Source organism: Panthera onca, chromosome D4 (assembly GCF_046562875.1).
Source record: "Panthera onca isolate mPanOnc1 chromosome D4, mPanOnc1 haplotype 2, whole genome shotgun sequence".
NCBI lineage: Eukaryota > Metazoa > Chordata > Mammalia > Carnivora > Felidae > Panthera > Panthera onca.
In genome coordinates, this window is record NC_138351.1 from 7,915,013 (window position 1) to 7,921,984 (window position 6,972).

Genomic DNA, 6,972 nt, shown 5'->3' on the forward strand with positions numbered 1-6,972 from the left:
TCTTGTGCTTCCCCCTCTGAAGTTGATGAGTTTAAATATGTATATTCTCTAAAAACAACAGATGTCTCCAGGAGGATTAAGAGGCCATTAGTCATCCACACTTGAGTATAAAGTAATCCGATCAGTTTATTTCCTTCATACCTGAGATAACCTATAATGAAAAGGGAGGGAATGAAGTAATTTTGATGACTAGTTTATTTTGGGAGTCAAGGGGAGCATAGAAGGAAAGAAGGTTGGCTAAGAAGGCATGTAGAGGTAGAAGGGAAGTAAAGAAAGATCAGAGCATCTCAAAGGAAAGTTGAGCATAGTTGACATTTTTCTCTCCTTCCCCTCCTTACTCTGTCACCTTAATTTCTGTTTTAGAGACCCATAGGTCAGATTTGTATAGAATATTATACAGTTGAGCTACTTCTTAGATCAAGTCAACCTCTAAAGGCCGAGAAAGATTTCCTCTCCTCCCCCCCCCCGACCCCCCAGCCGCCCATGAGTAAAATTGCCCCTAAGGGAAGATTTCTCTTCTCTTGTGTTTTTGATGACACACATTTGGTAACCTGAGAACTGTATACACAGTGCTGCACAGACAGTGGGTAATTAAGAAATGTCATTACTTCCGTCTACCTTTGTAAATCTGCAGTGGTATTGAAAATGTCACGAAGACTATTAATGTGAAGGTGCATTTTCCCAAGAAAACCGTTCAATTTTACGTATTATGTTCCTGTGCTTCTCAGGTCCTGTGTTAGGTGTCCCATCACTTTAAATGCTTATTTATTTAGTTTTGAGAGAGAGAGAGAGAGAGAGAGAGGAGAGAGAGCACACATGTGTGCACACATGAATGGGGGAGGGGCAGAGAGAGAGGAGAGGGGCTCCATGCTGTCTGCCCAGAGCCCAACATGGGGCTTGATCCCATGAATCATGAGATCATGACTTGAGCCGAAATCAAGAGTCAGATGCTTAACCGACTGAGCCACCCAGGTATCCCCAGGGGGTCCCATTGCTTTAAGTGATGATTTCCAAGCAGGTTCTAGGGCTGTGCTTTTCAAACTATCTGTGGTGAAGGACCAGGATTATATGTATGTATGTGTGTATGTATGTGTGTGTGTGTATGTATGTATTACTCATCTCTGACACGTGGTGGACCAATCCTAGTATGCCACATGTGACTCACCAGACTAGTCTGGCAGCACGCACACACACTCTTCTGTTACCTTGTTTAACAAGACAATTCGACCAGTCCTGAGCTTGGATGTCCTGGCAATGTCAAATTTCTGTAAGAGCTTCTAAGCACTTACTCCAAATTTCTGGGCTTGTCTCAGTAAAGACCAATGAAAAAGTTTACAGCCCACACTTTGAGTAGACAAGTCTAATAATAAGTATTCTCTGAGTGTTCCTTTTATAAAATAACAGAGCCCCTCTAGCTCTGCGGAGTCCTTTGACTGATCTGCAATAAATGCAGTCTGATGGTGTGGTTCATAGACAAAAGTAATCTGGGAATTATTGGTTTGTGACACGAATTTTCCGACTCACTTGGAATACTCTGTTGTCATTTCCATTCTTTTGAACTCTACCAGAAAATTAAGAGCCCAGAAAATTTAGAGATCTTATTATGCAATTCAAAAATAATTATTATAATGTTTTAATATTTAAAATTTATTTTAATTAATTTATTTATGTGAGAGAGAGAGAGAGCACGCACATGTAGGCAGAAGAGAGGGAGAGAGAGAAGTGTAAGCAGGCTCCATGCCCATCTCGGGAGTCTATCTCACAACCTGAGCTGAAAGCAAGAGTTGGATGCTTAACCAACTGAGCCACCCAGGCACCTCATAATATTTATAGTATATAAACATAATATATCAAATAATTTAGCACTTTCTGTCAGTTTGAGTTATGCTGCGATAACAAATGATCTCCAGAAACTCAGAGCTTTATACCAATGAACATTGATTTCTTGCTCACGCTATGTGTCCATCATGGGCAGGTTCAGCTTGGCTCCGATTTATTAACTTTAGGACCCACGCTGACAAAGTAGTTCGGATTGTGTCATATCTGATCTTGTCAGGAGAAGAGAAGGTGGAGGCTGCGTGATGGTTCTTAGAGCCCTACCCAAAGGTGGACGCATTACTTTCTTTGATATTTCAATGGCCAAGTTAAGTCATACAACCAAACCTGAATCAGTGAGTCAGGAATGGATAACCTCCCAGAGGGAGGGGCCTGGAAGGAGGAGCGACAAAGAATTTAAACACTAATAACTCCTACACCGACACTCTCTGTTAAGATTTGAGTAAGGGGTGGGGGAAGAGGAGAGAGGCATTTCAAAGTGTAAGGAATCTATTCCATAAATGAAAAGATAAAATTACTTGTACTAATTTCTATGCCAATTTGCAAACATTTTACTGTCTTTACTGAGATGTAGTTAACATATCACACTGTGTAACTTTAAGGTGTATAACGTGATGATTTCACATATGTATGTAATGCAAAATGATTACCACAATAAGATTAGTTAACACAGCCATTACCTTACATAGTTCTGATTTGTTTGTGTCTGGTGAGAGCTTTTAAGATCTACTCTCCAAGCAACTTTCAAATACATGATATCATATTGTTAACTGTAGTCCCCATGGTGTACATTACATCCCCAGAACATGTTTATCTTAAAACTGGAAGTCTGTACCCTTTGACCACCTTCACCCACTTCCCCCATCCTCCCAGCAACCACCTATATGCATCTGCTGTTTCTAGGAGTTCAGTTTTGTTTTCTTTTAGATTCCACATATAAATGAGGTCATATAGTATTTGCTTTTCTCTGTCTGACTTATTTTACTTAGCATAATGCCCTCAAGGTTCATCCATGTTGTTACAAATGGCAGAATTTCCTTCACTTTTTCTTTATTTGTTCATCTGTCAGTAGAAACTTAGATTTTTTCCATGTCTGGGCTATCGTGAACAATGCTGCAAGGAACATGGGGGTACCATTATCTCTTTCAGATAGTGATTTCTTCTTCTTCAGGTATTACCCAGAAGAGGAATTGCTGGGTTATAGGGTGGTTCTAGTTTTAATTTTTTGAAGAACCTCTCTACTGTTGTCCAGAGTAGGGCTGTGCCAAATTATATTTTCTTTCTTTCTTTTTAAGTTTATCCATTTATTTTGAGAGAGAGAGAGAGAGAGAGCACATGCACACACAAGCCGGGGAGGGGCAGAGAGAGAGAAAGGGAGAGAGAGAATCCCAAGCAGGCTTCTTGCTGTCAGCACAGAGCCCAACGTGGAGGCTCAATCTCACAAACTGAGATTATGACCTGAGCTGAAATCAAGAGTTGGACATTCAACCGACTGAGCCACCCCAGTGCCCCACAAATTACATTTTCACTAACAGTGCACAGGGTTCTCTTTTCTCCACATCCTCACCAACATTTGTCAACTCTTGTCTTTTAGATAATAATCATTCAAACAGGTGTGAGGTTATATATAATTGTGGTTTTTATTTCCCTGATGATTCATGATATTGAGTTTTTCATGCACCTGTTGGCCATTTGAGTATCTTCTTTGCAAAAATGTCTATTCAGGGTCTTTGCCCATTGTAAATGGATCATTTGGATTCTTTGTGTGTGTGTGTTTTTGTTTTATTTTGTTTTGTTTTTTTGCTGTTGAGTTGTATGAGGTTTTTTTTTTTTCATTTATTTTTCTCTAGTCTTTATTATTTCCTTCTACTGGTTTTAGGTTTTGTTTGTTCTTCTTTTTCTAGCTCCTTTAGATGTAAAGTCAGGATGTTTATTTGAGATTTTTCTTTCTTCTTGAGGTAGGCCTGTATTGCTATACAGCTTTTGCTGCATCCCAAAGATTTTTGGACTGTTGTGTTTTCACTTTCATTTGTCTCCATGTATTTTTTTTTTTAAAGAGACAGCCTTTATTGTAAGTATTTTTACACTGAAGAATTCAAAATGTGGTAAAGTTTTCTGGAATTTTCTGATTTGTATTTAAAAGGAACTGTTGACAAAAATTCACTGGAAATCATCTGAACAAGTGAGAAAATACAGTTGATACTACTGGAACAGTAAAATAATTCCAGGACATATGGCTTATCCAACACAATACCTTAGATGCTGCCACTGATATGAAAACTGTTTCTTCCTCTTCTAAATACAAAGTAGTATAATTGTCAATATTCAATCACTTCTGTTCTTTCCTGAATATATAAAAATTAAAATACCAATTCAAAACTAATATATCTTCTTTTCAAATGTTTCTTACAGATACAATTTCATTATTTTCATTCAATAGTGGTGTGGTGTAAGAGATTTTTCATTCACAAGTCAAACAACAATCCACCCAAAGGGAACTGATAGTCTGTATGTTCATAGTGCAAATAAAGACTTCGGGAATTCAACAACTGACATTTCTAAAATACAAAACAGATAAAATTCTTAGGAGATACAGGCACTAAGCTCTACTAGGCAGCTGGCCACAGAACTAGAACATGGGACTGGTGATTCCAAGGGGACTCCAGGCGCTTCCAAACTCAACTTGAAATCTCATTTTAGGCTTTGTATTTTACTTTTCCGGTCTCACTAATGACACAAACATGATTCAAGTCGCTGAAGTATTCATTGTAGTCAAGGGCATATCCTACGACAAACTTGTCTGGGATTTCAAATCCGACCAAGTCTGGTTTATAGCCAACACTTCGAGGGGTCCTCTTCACCAGCAGCCTTGCAACCTTGACCATCTTTGGATTATGCTGCTTGACCATGGAGAGCAAGGTTTGCATTGTTTTGCCAGTGTCAATTATATCCTCAACAATCAAGACATTCTTTCCAGTTAAAGTTGAGAGATCATCGCCACCAATTTCTTTTATGTCCCCTGTTGACTGGTCATTACAGTAGCTCTTCAGTCTGATGCAATCTACAGTCATAGGAATGGATCCATCACTATTTCTGTTCAGTGCTTTGATGTAATCCAGGAGGTCCGCGAAGAATTTATAGCCCCCCTTGAGCACACAGAGGGCTACCATGTGATGGCCACCCATCTTCAACACGTCTCGGGCAAGACGCTAGGTCCTGTCCATAATTAGTCCACCAGGAATAAACGCCTTTTCCAAATCCTCAGCGTAATGATGAGGTATACAAAATAAATCTAGGTCATAACCTGGTTCATCATCACTAACCACGACGATGGGGCTGCGGGTCGCCATAACTGAGCCGATGGGCGCATGCGCTGAGAGTAGCCTGAGGAGGAGGAAGCCGGAAGCGCAACAGAGGAGGAGGCGGAGGCTCCGCAGAAGGCGGAGACCCGTGGGAGAGCGGAAAGAGCCACTGGCTCATGCGCTCTAGGCGGCCACCACCGCCGCCCTGCCTCCATGTATTTTTTGAGTTGACCCCATTCATTGCTTAATGGCATGTTATTTAATTTCGATGTACTTGTGCTCTTTCCACACTTTTTCTTGTGGTTGATTTCTAGTTTCATAACATTGTGGCTGGAAAAGATGCATGATATAATTTCAATCTTTTTTAATTTGTTGAGATGTTTCTGTAGTTCTCTGTTCCTCCTCCTCTTCTCTTAAGGTTTGCTGGCATTCTTTGGTGATATATTTGGATTCCTTTCTCTATTTTTTGCATATCTATTCCCAGTTTTTGATTTGTGGGTGCCATTAGATTTATGCATATGGCAGTCTTTATTAAGTTGATGGTCACTTAAGTTTAAGCCCATTCTAAAAGCACTAAATTTTTACTCCCCCCACCCCATCCTGAAACTTTAGGTAGATGGTGTCATACTTTACATCCCTTTATTTCGTGGACCCATGGGTCACGGATTTATTCTGTGGCTGATTTTAATAGATATATTTAATTTTATTGATTTTGTACTCCCTAATTTTTTTTATTCCTGTTTATGGTCTTTCATTTCCACTCATAGAGACCTCTTTAACGTTTCTGGTAGGGCTGGTCTAGTGGTTATGAATTCCTTTAACTTTTGTTTATCTAGAAAACTCTTTATCTCTCTTCTATTCTAAATGATAGCCTTGCTGGATAGAGTATTCTTGGGTACAGGGTGTTTTTTCTTTCAGCACTTTTAACATATCATGGCAATCCCTTCTGGCCTGCAAAGTTTCTGCTGACAAATCAACTGATAGCCTTATGGGGTTTCCCTTCTATATAAATGTTTTCTTTTCTCTTGCTGCTTTGCAAATTCTCTCTTTATTACTACTTTTTGCAATTTTAATGACTATGTGTGGACCTCCTTGGGTTGATTTTGTTGGGAGGATCTCTGTGCCTCCTGGATCCAGATAACTGTTTCCTTCTTCAGACTTGGCAAGTTTTCAACTATTCTTTATTCAAATACATTTTCTGCCCCCTTTCACTCTCTTCTCCTACTGGGATCCCTGTAATGTGAATGTTATTATGTTTTATAGTGTCCCTGAGTTCCCTTAATGTATTTTCATTTTTTATTATTCTTTTTTTCTCTCCTGTTCAGCCTGATTGCTTTCCACTTCTCTGTCCTCCAGGTTGCTGATCCGTTCTCCTCCTTCCTCTAGTCTACTATTTATTCCCTCTACCGTATTTTTAATTTTGGTCATTGCGTTTTTCATCTCTGATTGGTTCTGTTTTATGTTTTCTATCTCTTTGTTGAGGGTCTCACTAATATCCTCCACTCTTTTCTCAAGTCCAGTAACTATATTTATGACCTTTACTTTAAATTCTCTGTCAGTCATGTTACTTATCTCTGTTTAGTTTAGGTTTCTTGCTGTGATTTGTCTTGTTCTTTCATTTAGGACACATTCCTCTGTCTCCTTCTTTTGTTAACTCTGTTTCTATGTGTTAGGAAAGTCAGGTATGTCTCCTGCTCTGAAAGTCATGGCCACTGGGGATGGGGTGGGGAAAAATGAAAAAAAAAAGAAAAGAAAAAAATAAAGTCATGGCTTTAGGAAGAAGAGGTCCTGGAGTGCAGTGTCCCCTGTTCACCAGACCCTGACACTTCAGAAA

At 39.4% G+C, this 6,972-nt stretch overlaps 1 pseudogene; it reads right to left on the minus strand.

The window, feature by feature from the left end:
- Positions 1-4,472: 4,472 nt before the first annotated feature.
- LOC132663918 (hypoxanthine-guanine phosphoribosyltransferase pseudogene) lies at positions 4,473-5,259 on the minus strand (annotated as a pseudogene).
- Between the last annotated feature and the right edge of the window lie 1,713 nt (positions 5,260-6,972).